This window comes from Rhinolophus sinicus, linkage group LG11 (genome assembly GCF_036562045.2).
Source record: "Rhinolophus sinicus isolate RSC01 linkage group LG11, ASM3656204v1, whole genome shotgun sequence".
In the NCBI taxonomy this organism is placed as follows: Eukaryota; Metazoa; Chordata; class Mammalia; order Chiroptera; family Rhinolophidae; genus Rhinolophus; species Rhinolophus sinicus.
The window spans coordinates 44331510-44351133 of record NC_133760.1 but is presented as its reverse complement, the minus strand read 5'-3'; the positions used below and the strand labels follow the sequence as shown (position 1 = coordinate 44351133).

Genomic DNA, 19624 nt, shown 5'->3' with positions numbered 1-19624 from the left:
CTACTTTGGAAAAATGAACATACATCCACCTTGAAGGAAGCTAAGTGCCCAAACTTCTCTGCCTTTGGTTCATGGCCGGAGACTGGCATTTGGATCACTTTGGGGGGCGCAGGGCAATGCCTGTCTGACTGGGGCAGGATGCATTTTGCTGGGGGATCAGGGCTTGCATCTGGTCCCTTTGCCATGAGCTGACTTCTGTGGGTTTTTTTTTTTGTTTGTGTTTTTTTTTTTTTTTTATAAGATGGCAAATAAATCATTTCTTTCAGATTGGATAAAAAATGGGCTCTGCTCTGTGGAAGCAGAAGTCTCCCAGATAATTCTATGTTTGCACTATAAACTATATCAGTCAATTGCCCATTCAGGTTTAGATTTGGGCCAGATTTATGCCCCTGAGAAAATCCTATTTTTGCATGATTTAGACAAAAAAAATGTGTCTGAACAGCGTTACCCAGCCTAATTTATATGAAACTGGGATTCTGCCACCTGGGGTTTCGGGTCTGCTCTGTGAGACGTGTCTGGTATGTGACTAAAAGACGGAGCGAGGCGGAGGCGGTGGAGGGGGACCAGAGCCCACTTGAAAGGGAGGCGGCCATCCCCGCCAACTGAATGGGGCGTGCACAACCAGCTGGGGAGTGAGGCCTCTTCATTGTGCTTTCATTATTGGCTCTTGTGTACAACCAGAAAGGCGCCCCCGTCCTCCCAGACGGGCTTGGTTGCTATGATCTGTTCCTGGGGGCTTGCGTGCATCCCACATGTCACCCCCTCCTCCCAGACGGGCTTGGGTTGCTCAATTACGAAAGCCTCCAGCATTCTGATCCCCGTGTCCTTCCGAGTCCCACCTGCATCCCAGAGTGTGTGGGAAAGAGGGCAAGAGTTAGGAGCCGTCCCTGTGGCCAGACTGGGGAATCTCTAGAGGATGACTCATTCCCCACTGAAGGGGTATTGCAAGTCCCTTACCTAACAAGAGCGGGCCGAGGTGTTTTGGTTTTGCCTTATTTCTAACTGTCTAAGTTCTCTTCTAAGGCTCCGGAGGGAACTTTGCTTGCTGTTCTCAGGGGCCAGGGTTACAGATCTCTTTGTGGAATGGAGGCTGACCCTACTTGATCTGCACATTTTACAGCCATGGGGGCCCCTACAAAAGTTTGACCTATGTTTTGAGCCCTTTCTTTATGTCAAGCACAGTCCTGGAGATATACTTCTGAAGGTGGGGTACAGGGATAAACAAGACCACATGATCCTTACTCCAAGGGACGCTTATGGTCTCGTAAAAAGGGAACCATGAATGCAATAATCACAAAATAAATATGTAACTCAAGTGACAAGTGCAGTCTCTAATGGGGTTCGCTTTAGTGGGAGGCCATGGTGGGGAAACAGAGGGGTTTCCTCAGGGAGGGCTGTTTGATCTGAGAACTGAGGGATTAATGGAAGCCTGAAACATCGCTCCTGGAGGGAGCCAAGGATGTCCCCTAGCTCGAGCGGGGTACCTCATGACCAGACAGGGTCACCGACTTGCCCAAGGGCACCCAGCAAACCAGGCGCAGGGTCACAGCAGACCCTCCATACGTGTTAGGAAATGCTTAAACACAAGGGCCTCATAGCTCATCACTTGATCTTTCTGAGTCTTCACGTCCTCACCTGTGGAGCACGGACCATAACAATAGGTGCTTCCACAGAAGGATGTTTAGGAAGAGTACAAAATGTGCTTGAACACAATAAATGTTAGCTCAAATTACTGTTACATATTCTAACAGTGGTACCTCGGTTTTCGAACGTAATCCGTTCCAGAAGACCGTTCGAGTTCTGAAACATTTGAAAACAGCCGACAGCGAGGCCTCAGGATCTTGCCCTCAGCGGAAGCCGCATGACATGTTTGACTTCCGAGGCGTGTTCGCAAACCGAAGCATTTACTCCCGGGCTTACGGCATTCGTAAACCGAAATGTTCATCAACGGAGACGTTCGAAAACCGAGGTGCTACTGTATTTGGCCTTTCAAAGCAACTCAATAGGATTGGAAGGTGAAGAAGCCCCCCCCCCACACACACACACTTTTAAACAAAGAGCCACAAAAGTTGCCCAATCATGCATGCATAAATTCATTCAAAGATTGATTTATCGAGTTCTTTCTATGGTGAGGGCATTATTCAAGGTGGTAGGAAAGAGAAGGGGACTGTGAAATAGGGTCCCTGCCCTCAAGGCTGGATTATTTGTTTGAGGAGCACCCAGGCTTCAGAGAATTAGAGGTGAGGGCTGGAGTCACCTTTGTGGACATGGAGACACTGTCTTGATTCCCCTCATTTCAGAGGTGGGGAAACTGAGGCCTGGGCCTCGGCATCCTGTCCTGTGCCCTTTACCCAATGTGTCCTTCCTGCAATTACTAGCCACAGTCCCTTTGGACTGGGCTGACAATCCGCTTCGTGTCAGTCTCCACTGAACTACCTTAGAACAGATCAGAGATAACTTGCCCAGAGCTGGACAGAGCTCCCCACCCAAGGGCTTTGGGCCACTTCCGAGAAGGAGCAGAGGAAGCCGTGTTTTTTCCGAATCCTGTGAAAATGCATCAGTTCATACAAGACAGCGAGCGACTCCGTAGGCAGCTGGCAGGCGTGTGGAGGTACTTCTTTACTGACGTTGCTATGTGCTTCCGCAACTCCTTGCAACTCCGTGTTCTACCCCACTTGCCAGCCTCCCCAGAATATGCGGGGCTTCTGGGCTCCATTGTCCCAAGTTGTACTTGCGTGATAGTTGTAATGCATGCCTTCATCTCTTAAAAGGGGCATGGTGCAAAGACAAAGCTGCTTTTGGTACCTGTGGTGAAAGCTAGTCCTTCAGATAAACATTTAGGGCTGGCCATCCTGCTTCCCCACAGCCAGACTGGACTTAGCTGATGGCTTAGGGGAGCTTCTTGCCTTTCCTTGGGCCAGTGTCATTAACTTACTAACAGCATGACAAACATTTTTGTTCCTAATTTTTATACAAATGGACTTTCAGGGGCCAATGTGAGGGGGAGACATGCTGGGCCGAGGCGGTGGGCGTACTGGGGACAGGACCAAAGAACCCATTTGGGGAGCCATCCAACCCTTGCCTCTGGGACAGTGAGTGGGGACAGTATCCACATCCCAGAGAGCTGACTTCTGAGCTGAGATGCCTGGTCCTGCTCCCAGCGTTGTTTATCTGCAGTTCCCCAGGAAGTCCTTCCTGTAACTAACCCCAGCCTCCCAACACTGCTGTTTGCACATCAGCTCCTCAGAACACGGGCCGCCTCTTCGCCATCTTCCTTGGGAAGACAGGTCACTGAGGGAGATGGCTTATCTCAACTCAGTTTTTAACTAGCTTTTGTCTCCAGAGATATTTGTTCATGATACAACATTTCAAACCAGGCATTCCATACCCCCCTTTCTTCAACTTCTTTTTTTTTTTTTAATAACATTTTCTTCCTTTCTGCTTTTATATTTCTTCCTCTCCCTCCCATAGCCTTTCATGCATTCAGGATGTAGGAGAGCCAGCATCAAAGCCCGGAGCCCTGGCGAGGCCTCCTCCCCGACGGTAAGCGTGCCCTTTCCCTGTCTGATCATTGACTCATAACCACAGAACGACCCAGGCACAGGATGGGGGAGCGGGAGGCTCTGAATAAGCAGGGACCACGGTCTGCAGCCCCCGAGGAGACAAAAGTGGAGGATTTGTTCAACAGGGCTTTTTTTTTCTTCTTCCCTTTGGGGATAATTGTTTAGGACAATCTGAGCTGACCCAGTCCAGGGATGGCGGGGAGAGGGTGGGTGGAGAGGAGGGGAAGCCAGTACCCCCACCCCCACCCCATCCACTGGCAACGTCAACCAAGTGAAACTTGGCTGGTCAGGCTCCAAATCCAAGGCCAGGCCAGTCCTAAGCGCACTCCCTGGGCACCACTAGGACATTCGATTGCATTATTTAATTTTCATTCAATTGAACATACATATATTGTGCGCCTACTATGTGCTGGACTTTGAGTTGTCAGGTGCCAGCCACAGGCTGGAACTCTGTGGAAGTTAATGTCCCCATTCTTCCAGACAGCATGTGCAGGCCAGCGATGGCCCTGAGCTCCCCACCCCCATGCCTCCCTCCCTTCTGTCTCCATTAGGCATGAATGGGTATCACATCTGTTTCTTTTCTTGCTGGAAAGTAAGAGGCAAAGATCCTAAAATGGGGACAAAGCAACACACACCTGGGTGGTCTTTAAATTAGAAAAAGTTTTTGCCAGAGTTCTTCCTTTGGGCCTGCAGTCTCGGTGCTGCCCGTGTCGGTGGGGAGAAATGGCGTGGGGGTGGCAGGACCTGGCGGGTACAGCAGGGACCATGCAGTGTCCTGGTCTTCTCTGAGGCTCATACCCTCTTTGCAGCACTGGCTTCCTCACTGGGCAGACCAAGCATGGCGTGAGGCATTCACAAAGCAGGAGCAGAGGCAAGGGTGGGCGAGGAAGCAGTCCTTTCAATGTTAGCCTGTGTGTACCGGTTAGGTCATTTTGAAAATTAAATTGTTTATGTTATGTTTTGGTTTCATTCTATTGGAAGCACAGGATCTGAAGCCATACTGTCTGGGTCAAAATCTCTGTTCTGCAGCTGTGTGGGCCTCAGTTTCCTGATCTGTAAAATGGGCATAACAAAAGTTCTAATTCATTGGGTTATTGTGAGGAATAGTGAATAATATATTAGACTAGATGTTGGCTCTGGTTAGTTGCTGATGACAGCCCCAATGGTCTGCATTTTCCCTCCTGTCCTGCCTTGGGACACTTCCTTCCAAGAGTTGTTTTGTGTCACTGAGAAGCCTGTGCATCAGTGATTAATCACAAAGTGAGAAATAAAATGCCCAGGATCAGTCACTCTCCCCGAGTCACTAGGCTCCAGGCCTCTTCGTGGGTCTAATATTTCTGTCTCCCTCAGAAACATATCTAGTCTCGCTTTCTCAGAGTAGTGTTGCCAGATATTGTTGTCAAATATTGTATGGGGACAGACTTACGATAAAAAAACTATTTATTGATTTTCTGAAATTCAAATTTAACCAGATATCCTGTGTCTTGACATGTGGAATCTGACAGCCCTACCTGGGTTTTGTCCCCACTGGGGTTTTGCTCAGCTGCCCTGTCCCCTCACATGGACAGAGGTCGGCTGGGCCCTTGGACCTGGTCCTTCTCAGGAATATTCGAAATCTCTAGGTAGGTGGAAGGAGAGGGGGCGTTAAGCAGGACCGAAGGGTCTCAGAGGAGATGTTTATGGCTGGCTGCAGACAGGGCTCCGCCTCTTGGGGGTTTTGTGATTGTTCCACATTCCAACGTAGTATTGACGGTGTGTGTGTGTATGTACGTGTGCGTTTGTATGTGTATCCACGTGTGTAAGTGTGTGCGTGTGTGCATGTTAGAAGAACAGGACCATGGGAGGGATACAATTAGTGGCTTCTGTACATCAGGGCTATACTGACGAGTTCTATGAACTATGTGATATAGAACATATATGCCTTTATTGTTGTATAAACATATAGGATGTTTAGCCAAATGGCTAAACTGTCTGTTACAATTGCCTGAAATTTTCTGAGTTCTTTTTGCTTTGCTGTCTTTTTCCAAGTTACTGCAAGTCCTAATTTATTCATGAATGGATGACATTAAGCAGAGGAGGACTGAACATGGGGCATTTTGGAATTTACCACGGGAACTACCAAGGGAGCCTGGCAAGGCTTTTATGATTGTTATGTGAGGGTCAACTGATAAGAATGATTAGTATTACTTATAATCACGAATATCAAGTAAAACTATTGTCTTAAAGGAGGTTTATTAAGAGTGTTTGTTTTATGGAAGATGCTTCCCACTGAGCCCATCAACATCCACTGGGCTTGTATTGTCAGGGAGTAGTGTTGCCTGAGTGAGAACGCTGTCTGGAAAATGTGCGTGCATGTGCGTGCGTGCATGCGTGTGTGTGTGTGTGTGTGTGTGTGTGTTTGTTTCTTTTTCTTTTTTTCTCCAAGAGAGTGAAGAGAGAATATTTAGTCTCTAGCCGCAACAGTGATGTGATTCAGATCCCACTATTTATAAAAGCAAATTAGTTGATGCATCAGAATACGAATGTGGACGCTCCCAGCCTGGCGGAGGGAATGGGGGGGATGGAGGGATGTGGGGGTGTGGGGGTGTGTGTGTGAGATATTTCTCCAGGAGACAGTTAATGGAGACTCAGGCAAGGATCCTCAAGGTAGAGAAACCCCTCAGTTACTAATCTCAAGAGAAGTTTGTTGGGTTCTTAGCGTCTTCCAAAAATTTTTTTCTCTCTTTGCAAAGTGTGAAGAAATACAATTTGCTATTTGTTACATCAATAAGTTCTCATCCAAGTCCCCACAAGAAGTAAGTCAATAAATAAATGAAGTCATAATTTCTTAATTAGATCCTAGAGGTGATGGCGAGAAAACATTTTACTAGAATTAAAATTCTGGTCTATGTTTAGAGTTGCCAGATAATATTCAGCTGCTTGGAGCACGATCCTTTCTAAAAGCAAGCGTGAGTTCCTTTGCCTATTAATTCTATAGCTTCCCTTTAAGAGCGAGGGACTAAGTTGCAGTCATAGTTTCTGGTATGGCAGGAAATCAGTGACAAACTGGGAGATTAAAGGAGCTGGGACCTAAGAATAAAAATATAATGGAAGCCACTTTTTCACAAAAACGGTTTCCAACAGATGGGCAGAAATCCTGGGCCAACAATAATATAATTTACATTTGCCCTCTTTACCTGCATGAAAAGTTACTTTGTTTCCATTGGGTTGACAATGTATACTATTATAAATTATAAATAATTTGACCTAAAAATATTATATTTTTATGTACTGTTATATATGATAAATTATAAATATATTTGACCCCCTTCCCTTAAATCTTACTTTATCTAGTATTTTGGGTCTAACTTGGGAGTAAGTCAGCTTCCAGGCATACACAGAGAACCTGCAACACAGATTGCCTCCACCCCATTTTAAGATTTTTTTTTAAACTTAATTATAAAGAGATGGGATCTCCCTCTGTCCACAAGTCTTGCTTACCCAGGAGAGCCCATCCTTTTTCTTCTCAAATCCTATTTAATTTTCACATTTCCTGATTTTTATCTTGGGAAAACACAAGCCAGCTGCAGTCAGTTAAGGAAACAGCTGAGGGACGCTGGCAGGTAGAGGTCTTGCGGGTTTTTAGTCTCAAATTGTGAGAACTGAAATGTAGCGTGTCAGGTTGCAGTGACTTCTGCACCTCCCAGCTCCCTCTCTTCTGTCCACACACACGCACACACATGCATGTACTCACCCCACAGGCACATGCACGCGCACGTACCCCACAGGCACACACAGACGCACGCATGTCCCCTTCCCTTGCTTCTTGCGCAGTGTCCACCTCACTTTCTGCAGCTGTATTTCTAATCAGCAGAAGGTACATCTTGCTTGGAGCCGACACCCCTTCTCTCTGCATTCTTAACCTCCTGTCTTATGCATGGATCACTGGTTAGCTTAGAAATGCCCAGACACAAAGGAGAAGCTGACATGCGAGGTTTGACGGCCATAATGGCTGTTTATAAGCCTAATCCATCACGTTTAGTGGACACCTCCATTTTTGTCCCTCTGAAAAGGTATAAATAATAAAATGGGATGGCTCCAGCTCAGAGGTGCCTTGGTAAATATTTTAACTATTTACAAGATGGAACCAATAACAAAAGAAGCATCTGTACCGTCCACACAGACTCCCCCCCCTCATTAAAAGAGACCCAGATGGTTCCTACCATTCAACCAACAGTAACATTTCTTGATGGCAGCTTTTGTAACATGGCTTCCTTTTTTTTCATATCACATTGTGATATTCTGCAGTTGTCCTCCTCTCTATCGCCCCCAGCAACCTTGCTGAAGAAACTCTCTCTAAATAGCCCTTCCTCCTACGGAAAGAATGAGGCCTTGTAGGCAAATGTAGGTTTCAAAGCCCAATTCAGAGACAAGTCTGAACAATTATAACCCAGGCGCCTCCAAATGCAAATATTGACAGGGGCCCACTCATTCTGTGGGTAAACACCCCAGTTGAGCCCAGGATGTTCCCTGCCATCTCAGACTGTGTGCATGACTTTGCCTCATTGGGTTTGAATTTACCCTTTCCTGCCAGGCATAAGGAAAGTGCCACAGGGTCCCAAGGAATCCCAAGGATGGCTTCTGGAGTTGGAGGTATGTCTTCTGTGCGAACCCCGACCCTGACTATGGGGGCAGATCGGAGGTAAGGACATTTCGAGGTTTTTGACATCTTTTAGCAAGTCGGATTCCTTTTTGGTTCTGAGCATGAACAAAATGGGGGAAATCTGCAGCCATAGCTGCCTCTTAGTGACCTGTTGGGACACTTTAGGGCACTCTAAATCACCAGGAAAGCCAACTTTTTAGTTACAGAAAAGATAGCAGAGAGAGAGAGCAGGCGAGCGGGGTGGTTCAGGAGTCCAGGTAGACCTGAGGTTGAGCATCAGGTCTGGAGCCCAAGGCAGAAGCCTTCTCCACTCTGAGCTTCAGTTTCCAGTCTAGAACACGGGGGCAATAACCATATAAACTTCCCACAGCGCTGTGTGAATTACGGAGACGGGATAGTTAAAGCAGGCGGCTTAAGCGCTCCGTGACGGTTGCTATTATCAATACTAACAAACCTGTCGCAGAGAGCAAATCTTTTGAAACTAGCAGATAAGGCAGACGGCAATTTCGCTTCACTGGCAGTTGAAGCTTCCTCCTGGGGAGGAAAAAAACACCAAAACAAAACAGAAAACAAAACCAATAAGCAAAACATCATGTGACCAGTCTCCAGGTTTTTGAGAAACCTCAGTGTTCATTTCTTTTCCGAAGGCTCTATTTAATTTTGGAGCTCCCACTTTCCAAATTTGGTCAATAAAATTAACAGCCTCCTTTTGAGTGGAACATCACACCTCCAAATGAGCTCAAGCTGGCCAGCCGGCTGGCCATTGTCCTTGGGAATGTGAGATTTACATTTCACAGCTCCTCGCCAAGTAATGAATGAATCAGACCTCGTAAACAGACGATCCTCACTTCCCTTGTTCCGTGGCCCCCAACGTGGGGTGTGTGCTGCAAAGAAAAATATTTATCCTGTTTGTGTGGCGCTGGGTCCCTGAATGGCCCCCCAATAAAACAACATCATAAAGGGCATTTCACAGCTGAGCTTGCAATTTAATAAACAGATGCAAACAGGAGGCCTTGGAGGTCAACAATTAAAAATAAACCAGCCCGAGGTTCTCCTTGGAATTCCCCTTGTCTATAAAGTGGAGAGTAGCAGGCCCCCACAGCTGTGGCCTGGGCGGGTGAGGGGTGGGAAAGGTTTCCAGGCCTGAATGAGCTCAGGGGGGTTGTACCTGTTCTGAATGATTATTCCAGCAACATCCTTTCTAGCAAGAAAGGGCAACTTTGAAAGCAGATGAGAAAGAACTCATGGGTCCAAAGTGGGCTGGAAAATGGTAACTTTGGTTGACAGCAAATGCTGCCTGTCAATTTCTGTTTTCTGCACCAAGAACAGTAAATTCTGGAGCAAATGGTATGTAACAGTGGCAGATCAAAGACTCACTGGGGTATAGGTGGTTTTGGGAAGGGTTTTCTACTTGAATTGGAAGTGTATGCGTGTGTGTGTCTGTGTGTGTGTGTGTGTGTGTGTGTGTGTGTGTGTGTGTGTGTGAAATAGCAAAGACACTGAATAGAGGCCTGGACAGTGGCCACGGTGACCAGCCTGTACCCACTCTTCCTGGTACCCCTCTAGTCACTGCTCAGATCAGGCAGCTTGGGCACACCTGTCCCCTCCATCCTACTCCATTCTGCCTGTGTCAGCTGGGCTCAGGGACCATCTCGGTCTGCCTCACTTACCTCTCAGGTTATAGATGGGGGTTGGGGGTGGAGTGGGGGAAATCGTACCTGGGTGCTAGCTGGGCCTGTTGGCCGAGGAGGACTCGGGGAAAATGTCCTGCCAAAGCTCTTGCGGCAGTGTTTGCCAACAGCAAGGACTGAAACACGCTCCTTCTTTTGAATAGTAATCTGTGCAGTCTTAGAGGCTCACACTGTCTGCTGGACCCGGGAATTCCACTGTGGCAGGTCACACGCACCTAATTTGAGAATGTGTTGAAGGCTAGTACGCCCCCATTCTGACACGCTCACCCTCACATTATCCCAAATGCCTGCGGAGCAAAGCCTGCAACCTCCCCACATTCCTCTGCTGATAAGAGGGGAAATGAAGGATGGGTTTACAGATAACCGCCTGTGATGGGGGCAGACCTCCCGTGAGGACCCATCTGGCAGGCAGTGGGGAGCCCTGTGTCAAGTTGCCACGCCAAGCTCCTCTCCCGTATCAGCTTCTGCACCCCAAAGCCGCCCTGAGAGTCACCAGTATAAATGACCACCGTGATGGGTGTGATTTACACACTTAGCGGCTCATTTTCCTCACGCATGAAGAGTAGGGGCAGTGAGCTTGAAAACTACTTTGTATTTCGGTGGAGCCCCCGAATAAACCAGTGGCTCCCCCACTGTCTCGTGGCTCATCTTTGGGTGTCTTATGGTTTGGGGGACCCTCCTCCCCGTTAATTAGTTACTTTGGAATCATATTAACTTGAGTACAAGTTCCTCCACTGCTTTTTTTTTTTCATTTTAAAGAAATGAGAACATACAAAAGGTACTGTTAGGAAACAGGATTGAGAATCAGTCTCTCCTCTTCTTGATGTCAAAGACTTATATTTTCCTTCTCCACAACTACTTATTAACATAAGAAAAAGGTCCTCTTCTAGGCACTTTCTCACCTTCTCTTTCAGGTGCTGTCAATCCTGCTGTCATTGAACCAAAAAATAAAGGTTCTCAGGGGACACAGCCGCCTCCCAACTACACCATTTATAAGTAGCAAAATTGGAAATTTTTCATCCATAACTTTTATTTCTTTCATTTTGATCTAGAACGGAACTTTAAAGAGCCAACTACAGTCCAATAGGACATTCATACTTCAGGAAAATGTGTAGAATATAAATGCACTTTTTAACAAAGCAGCTGCCTGAGTAACTACAACCCAGGTCAAAATAGAGGAATCTTTCTCTCTCCTTTTGCTCCTTTCTGACCAGAATAGACAGAGCCACTATTTTGACTTTACTCATTACCGTTTTCTTCCTTGAGTTTATGGTTTGACCACCTATATGAGTATTTATAAATGATACCGTTAAGTTTGCCTCTTTTTGAACTTTATGGGAATAGAGGCATATTGTATTTAATCATCTGGGGTTTTCCTGTATTTCTTCAATATTAGGTTTGTAAGATTCATCCATGTTGCTGACTAAAGCTGTGTTGCCTTCATTTTTTTTTTTTTTTTATTGCTGTAATGCACTCCATTTGGGGACTGTGCCCTGATTTATTTGTTAATTCTAAGTTAGTTGACATCTGAGCTTTTTGCAGTTTGGGTGTGTGGGGTAGACGGCAGAAATTCTTAAGCCTCTCTGGTATCTCCATGCCCTCTGCCAAATGACTTACTTTGGCTACTGAACAGGTGATGGTGTGTGTCGGGTGTGAGGCCCAGTTTCATGGGGACTTACATATTTCTACCTGCTCTCCTGCACCTCTCTCATTGCCATGAGGCCATGGGCGTGTGAGGCTGCTCATGCCAACAGGATGGTGAGAGACGCATGGAACAGAGCAAACTCCCAGAAACGTGAGCAAGGCCAGCCCACACCAATGGAAGTCCACGAGAGCACACGATAAATGCTTACTGCTGTATTGATGCTAATATTTTGTCGTTGTTCATTATGCATTATTTAGCAATAGGTAATTGGTACAAGCTGCTATAGGTGACTTAAAATTAGTCATTTTAAGTATCAGAATTAGTCATTTTAACTCAGATTTCTCAAATGGCAAAGCCTGAGTTCTTTCCATTGTACTGGGACCTCATTTTTTTTTTTTTCGGTAGTGTTAGTGAAAAATATCTGCTAGAATTTACAATTAGAATCCTAGTTTATGGGTCCGAATGTGAAAATATCTATCCATGACGGTTATGAGCTCTCTTTTGTTTGCTTTTATTTTTACTTATTTACTCATTTTACATTTGCAAACTTCAGCTCTTAAAATCTCTTCTTGGGTTTGCTGGGAATACTTCCTGTAATGGCAGTCTTTTCATTTCTGAGTCCTTTAGCAAAATTGTGAAATGACCATCGAGTAAAGGTATCCAGATAGTCACATCAATACTTATCCTGGACTAACTTGAATCCAAGGGTCTCAAACTGATGGCTGTGAGGACAGAGTTAGTTCACCAATCTATTTTATTGGGCCAACATGAAACTTCACACAAAAATCTAGATTTTAAGCTTCTCCTGAACTGTCAGAGTATCTGCTTACATTGGACTGCACTCCTGCATGTTAAACATTTAATGAAACTGAGAAGTGCTTGTCCCCTTTTGACGGACACATAGTCTCTAATTTGCCACAGTCCCCACTATTCCTTATTGATCCCCAATACTGAAACTGAGTATTGTTGCCATTTGCCCTTATGGTAGTTCTCCAATGATGGAGAAATATTTTTCTGCACCCATGTCTCACATAATGGGAACATTAAAAGTGACTAAAAGAGAGTTCTAATTATTATTATTATTATTATTATTATTTAGCAATTGAGGATCTAATTCAGTCTTTATTCAGTGACAAATGTGCAAATAGATCTTGTCACACATTCCCCAGCTCCAGAACCTTCAGTGACTCCCATTATTTACCGAATAAAGTTCAAATCCCTTAGCTTGGCATGGAATTTCCTCACAGTTTCGACCCAAATGCGCTTTATAGCCTCTCCTACTAGATGATCAGATAGAAATTGTGTATCATGTGTTTCTTTTCCCCAGCTCATCCTAGCACAATGCTTTAAACATGATAAGTATACAGAGAATGTTGAATCAATGACCAAACCATCCCCATAGAAAACGGTGCCTATCTGCTTACCATCTCCCTTTTCTCCTGAGAAACTAATTGCACTGCTTTACCCCTCCAGCAGTTGTTGGCTGTTTGTTGTTGGACATCGGAGACAACCTAGCCAATTGTGGTTCTTTAACCTCCTGGTAACACTGGGTAGCTGCAGGATTGGGCAGCTGGTCAAGGCTGAGCCAATCAGAATCCTTCCCTGAGACTTTTCATTTTACAACCAAGAAAGATAAGTAATATGTCCTCAGTGGTGAAAGCTGTAAGACATAAAACCTGGGTGATCTTGGTGACCAGGCTCCCTTCCACGTCAAAGACAGCCGGCTGCAGATACTAGTGAAAAGAGATTCTGAATAGTATTCGAACCACTATTTGTTAGCAGTATGGTTGCTGTTCCTAAAATTAGTCTCCATCCTTGACCTTCCCTGAACTTGGATGGTCAATCTTCCCTGGAATTCTTGAGCCAGTATATTCCCTTTTGTGGCAAACCTAGCTTTAATTGCACTTGTGTCAATTCCAAAACTGTCCTGATGGATATAGAAGTACGATGTGGACACAGATATAAAGAGAACACACTGTGTGTTTGTTTAAACCTACAAATCATGATGCTTAAGAGTTCAAAATAAAATAAGACACACTGTCAGTGAACTCACACATAATTATAATTTCGTATTCACCTCTGTATAGTTAGTACCTGGTCCAATGACTGGCATATGATAAGATTTCATAAATGTCTGTTAAAAAAATAGATGTAATACTCAGGTTTGTGGAATGCTAGCAAGGTGTAATGGGGCATAGAAGAGGAAACGGAAAATTCTTCTAGGATGGGGAGTTGTAGATGGTTGAGGGAAGGTGACATTAGGGGGAAATGTACTGGAGCCTAGCCTTGGAGGATACGTAGGTATTTGCTGGGTAGAAGGGAAGGCAAGGTGGGAGTCCAGACAGAGACAAATGCGTATGTGAAGATGGGAGACACAGAAGAACACGGTGAGTTCCAGAAACCAAAGTATTATAGTTCTGTGAGGTTGGATTATGGTATTCGAGAAGGCTGGGAGAAGAGGCTGGCAGGTAGGTTGGGCTGAGTAATGCAAATAGAGAAGATTAAATATTTACATAAGCTCATTAGTGACACTGTGTGCATGTGACAAGTATGATTTAGTTTAAACCCCCAAGGTTTAAATACCCTAAGTGCAACTGTATCTTTTTGAAATTGATTACATGACATTAATGGGCTCTTTCTCAGCTTCAGTGGTGATCATATTCATGATTTACTTCCATCTCTTCTCCCTGGGGTCAGGAACCGTCCATCCTGACCTCATCCTTCCTCTCACACCTTCCACAGGAAGTAAACATTAGCTGCAAGAAACGTCCTGGTTTTTGTCCTCTATGAAGGTAAGCAGTTTTTATTCCCAAGTTTTAACAGGCAAAATGGTCCTATTATGAGGATCATTAAAAAAAGAGAGCCTGTGTCACAAAGCTGTTTTCCCCCTCGTCTGCATCACCTGTTAAATATGATTCAACAGGAATTCGTGGAGAACTTGTAACGTACTCTGTAATATAAAGAGTAATAAGGTAGGCAGACTCTAGGAATGTCTAAGATCTCAAAGTATTCAAGGACAATCTCTTTCCCTAAAGACCTCAGGCTTGTTAAGGAGGCAAGATCAGTATCATTAAGTTTGCCAGCATCACTTGCTTTTATGAAATGTTTATGAAATGTTCACAGATTACAAAGCACCTTTGTCTATATTCTTATATTTGACCTCATCTGTGCAGTGGATCATATTAATGAGTAGTTTTATATTAGGTAGGGTCTAAGGACTCTGGAAAAAGTCAGTCCTGGATCCAACCCCTTGATTTGATACTTATTAACTATGTATCAGTTAAGATAGGTTAAGTTTTGCTGCAGTAACAAAGAACCCCAAGTTCTCAATGATTTGACTCAGCAAAAGTTTATTTCTCACCTACATATGCCTAGGTCCACTGTGGGGTGACTAGAAGCTCTGCTTCTGCTATCCAGACTCCAGGACTCAGAATGACAGAGTAACTGCCTTCTCAAGTGTCACTTTAACAGAGGGCAGGAGAGCTCTGGAGGGTCTCAACCCAGCCATTAAATGCTTCAGCTCAGAGGTAGCACGCACCCCCTTACAACTCATTGGCCAGAACCAGGCTCAGGTCCCAATCCAATTACTACTAGGTGGACCACTGTCTAAAGGCAAGTCATAATTTTTACTCCTAGGTTTCTAGCCGTTAATACAAAGAGGTTTATATGCATTATGATATCTGCGTGATTTTTGGTATCAAATTTGAAAATAAAATCCTGTTGCTCATGATAAGTACAACTACTCCTGGGGTAAACAGCAGAAGAAAATGTATTATTTTAATAGTTTTCTCATAGAAGATGCCATGGGATGGAGTAAACAACATTTTCAGTAACGTCCTTACAGCAAATACATGGGCTTCAGGGGGCTTCTTTGGATACTGTCCTTGAACATTGTCTGATGGTAAAATACTGAAGTGCAATTCACTGGGAGCAAATTTGCAGGAGTCCAGGACGTAGAGCCCTGGCATGCAGCACCCAGTGGGGCTGGCCCCAAAAGGGCTGGGTTTTAGAGCCCACAATAGAAAAGCTGCAGGATGGCAGTTCTCCCACCAAATCCAGCTGCTGAAGTGTGTTGCTGGGCTCTATGTGTTGAAAACTTTGTCTTTTTTAGTTAGTTGCCAATACTTTAAGTCAAGAGATGTCACATAAAAATCTAAATTTTCAACTTTTGTGGAAAAAAAATAGAGTATCTGGCAACCTTGGACCAGCACCTGGTAGCACTTGCCTTCTGTCCATGAGGCATGAGGTGTCCCAGTCACCACAGTCTCTGGGGCTCTCTTCACTCAGGGAGGGGCACCCACCCTGCCCCCGGTTGTGTGATGTCGGTAGCTTCTGATTTGGAGGAATGGATACAGTGTATTCTCTTTAGATCTCTCTCTCTCTCTCTCTCTCTCTCTCTCTCTCTCTCTCTCTCTCTCCCTCCCCCCCCCCCCCCATTTCCTAATCCATCTGAGAAAAGTTAGTTTTAGATTTAGAAGGCAATCCAAGCACAGAAACGGGCAGTCTTTCTGATTAGGTCCTAGTTTCTAGGATATAGGAGGCAAGGAAGAATATAAAAATCTCAAGATGCTTTCTTCACCCCAACTCTTATAGAGAGTTCAGGTAACTTCAAATAATCTTCTCAAGTGAGTTTTTAAGTAGCAGTAGCTTCAAAGTATTTCCCCAACCAGAACTTGATAGTATTAGTCTCCTTTACAGATGACAAAACTGGAACCCAAGTTGGTGACTTGCCCAAAGTCACGCAACTAAGTGACGTATGTTCCAAGGGGCAGAGCTGGGATTTGAGACGTGAACGTGATCACGGGCAAGGCTCTGCTAGCTGCAGCCCCTTCCCATGGCTCCGTCAGCATCTTACGCCGCCTTCCCTCCAGCTTTGCTGTCAGAGCTCCTGCCTCACTGTCTTCCTTTGCATGCTTTGAAAGTGTCCTGCTCACTCCCACCTCGTGACCTTGCCACTTGCTCCTCCGTCTGGAATTTCTTCCCTGTTCCTCCTGCCTTTTCCTAGCACTTGTCTGACCCCAGGAGGGTGTGTGTGTGTGTGTGAGTGTGTGTTTGAGTGCATACTTTTGCAGTCCCACTGTCACTCTTGGAGGTCATGCTCTGACTAGCTCCCTGGTGCCAGCAGGAGGCTGAGATCAGCCAACCTACAGGCCCATGAGCTGAGTAAGAGCGTCTTGCTCTACCCCACCGAGATTTTGTTGTCGTGGGATACGCAGCAACAACTAACCGTGGGGCAGGGTGTGACCAACTGTGCGAAGGGCTGGAGACGCCCACCAAAATCTGAGTGAACTGTCTTTCCTACTTTGCTCCAAGGAATTGGCCAGGGTTGCAGAATATTGTCTTCAGGAGAGAAAAAGGTCGAGGGAATTACCATGTAAATATAATCATAACGTCGTATTTTGACAATTTCCTGAATACTACGTGCCAGGCTCTGAGCTGTGCTTTTGATGGGTTCAGTGAACTGAAGTTCCTCTCTCAGTCAGTCCGTGTCCCTGTCCTCTTTCTGGAATAATTGCGAGGCCCAGAGGGGACCAGTGTGCAGACTGTGCGATTTTTGGTTCCTGTCTAGACCGTTCAACCCCAAACTGAAATAGCTGAACTGAATAAGGAGCTGGGCTGTCAGAGGTTGAAGTAGGGGAAGGGCCAGGCTGGGGGGGGGAAGAGGACAGACGGCTTAAAAATAGTGGGGAAAATATTGCATAAGGGCGTGGGGATAAACAATGCAGTGGCTTTGGTGTCTGTTCCCATGACTCAAATCACGGGTCTTAGGAGTGTGTGTCGGTCATTTCTAAGTCAAGAAGAGGTGTTCACTTTCTAGCAAAAGCAAGGGTCCCATGCCAAGCAGCCTCTGGCTGTCTTGTTTGGAGGACACGGTGGGGTCAGCACGGGACTGTTAGAAGAAGGATATGACCTTGGCTGACACACACACTGAGTGCGAATGGTGTGCAGGTTGGAGTAAGCACTGTACAGAAATGACCTCCCCTCGCACAGCCCTCTGAGGCACGTGCCGCTGGCATGCCCACTGCACTCACAAGAAGACTGAGGCTTGATTTTCCAAAGTCAGGTGGCTCGAAGGGCTGGAGCTAGGATTCAGGATTCGAGTCTGTGCTTGTCTACATTCAAGGCTGTAGTGAACAGTGACTACATGTTGAGAAATGGTGCTTTTGAATCCTGAAACATTCCGTTTTGATCAGCTGCTCTAAGGAAGCAGGCAGGGAAAATGGCAGAGTCTCTCAGAAAGTAAGGCTACTTACTACCCACCTGTGAGGTTACATGCAACTGCGTTTTCTCTCACTGCATCTCATGTTGCAAGTCCCCAAGTCATCGATGGCTGAGCAAAGAGTCATCTGAGCTGATTGTCTTAGGACAAGGCGAGAAGTTGTAATGGCCTTTAGAAATCAGATGAGTCTCCCAGTCCTTCCACACCCCAGAGGGTCTGATCCAGCTGAGTTCGGGCCGAGCCCCAGGCTTTGAGGGGTTCTGAGGCACAGACAGGTGAGAAGAGCCAGCCCCTCACTTTAGTGAGGGGGAAGCTGAGGTCAGGGAGGGGGAGCGATTAGCCCACGGTTCCATAGTGAGATAATAGGACCCCTACCCGGAAGCCGTGTGGCCCCACACGCAGAGCCCTGCTGTGTCATGCTGTGTCATGCTGCCCCCTTCCTTATCATTTCTGGGGTGTGACTCCCGGTGGGCCCTAATCCTGGGACTCTGCCCTCCCAGGGGTTCTCCAACAGATGTCGCCTCCTGGTTTTGAGGCATGAGGGAAGAGTTCCAAGAAATGAAATGTTTGTAAACTGGAGTACTTTGCGTTGTGTCCTAGCTTCACCCTCTTCTGATTTTTGCTTTTTTTGGGGGGGGAGGGGAGAGGAAGAAGAGGCTCCCTCGAACACCAGAGCTAGAGCTAATGGGGACATTTAGAGGCATGTCAGAAAAAAACCTTACAGCCATAGTGCTTCAAGTGGGAGAAATCGCATGTTCTTCCTTGAAGATGTAAGTTTTGCCTGACACGGTCTGCGTTTGATGCTGGGTCCACCACTCACGGAACAAATATCCCTTCAGAAGCTATTGTATCACGTTGTGCAGGGGTTTAAGGGACGACAGTGCAGTGCTGTCATGTTCATGTCGAAAACTGGCTTCATCAGCCTCTTTGCTTAAAGGAATGGAAATCTACTCAGACCAGCTCTGGAGTGACGGAGATATTATTGAAAGGATACAAGGGCATCTCCCAGAATGAGAAATGAGTGGGTATCAGGACTTGGCAAGTCAGGGACAGAAGGGCTTCAGTCTGTTCTTCCAGGGTACCACCCAGGAAGTCTCATTTTTATTTCTCTCTCTCTCTCTCTCTCTCTCTCTCTCTCTCTCGTTATTTTTTTCTCTTCCTGTAGATTCTACCATTCAGTATTCTGAGTTGCAAATAAGAGAAATTTTAGCTGTAAGAGGGGTGCTATGGTCTTGTCATTTTGTCCTCCCGTCCAGGCTGTGGTTATATTTGGGTCACCCTCGCTTTAAAGCCAGTAGCTTCTTTCTTGACATTTCAAGGGGTTTCATTCACACTGCCTCCTACCATTTTTTCCCCCAGATGCCTCAGGCTAGCTGCCCCTGCAGAAAGAGGGAAAACCAGAGCGCTTAGAACGATGTATGAGTATGTTTCATTTCAAGAGGAAAGTTAATTTTATTATGAGTAGGTTATTTAGAAAGTGACAGCTTTGCAGCTGGGAATTCCTTTTTACTACTTTTCTATAATCTTAATAGCTAACACTTTTTTGATTGCTTGTTATGTGCCAGGCAGGCATGGCTCTAAGCGTTTGCCGTACTGTGGCTCATTTCACCCTCATGACAACCCAACATGGAAGTGCCATCTCGGGTTCCCTTTTCCAATTCAGTAAAGTGAGGCGCAGAGAACCTTCCTGATCTGCCCAAGGTGGAGCTGGGATCTGAACCCTGGACGCCGACCATGGTCCACATTAAGTATTCTGTGATGACCATTAGTGTGTTAACTACTTGTCTGTCACTTTGTACATATTATCTCATCAGAGTTCCACAAAAGCCATGGCTGGTGGTCAGAGTTATCCTGAAGACGAAG

The 19624-nt window shown here is 45.8% G+C and overlaps 1 long non-coding RNA gene across 4 annotated transcripts in view; it reads left to right on the top strand.

The window, feature by feature from the left end:
* LOC141567516 (uncharacterized) overlaps positions 1-19624 on the top strand; it is a 188579-nt gene that overhangs the window by 152410 nt on the left and 16545 nt on the right. For 3 of the 4 annotated variants that reach the window (XR_012490194.1, XR_012490192.1, XR_012490193.1), the window contains exon 3: positions 3472-3543. This is a non-coding gene — a long non-coding RNA (uncharacterized LOC141567516). Of the gene's footprint in view, positions 1-3471; positions 3544-8075; positions 8196-19624 lie in introns of those variants that run through there. The other variant, XR_012490195.1, reaches the window with a different exon arrangement.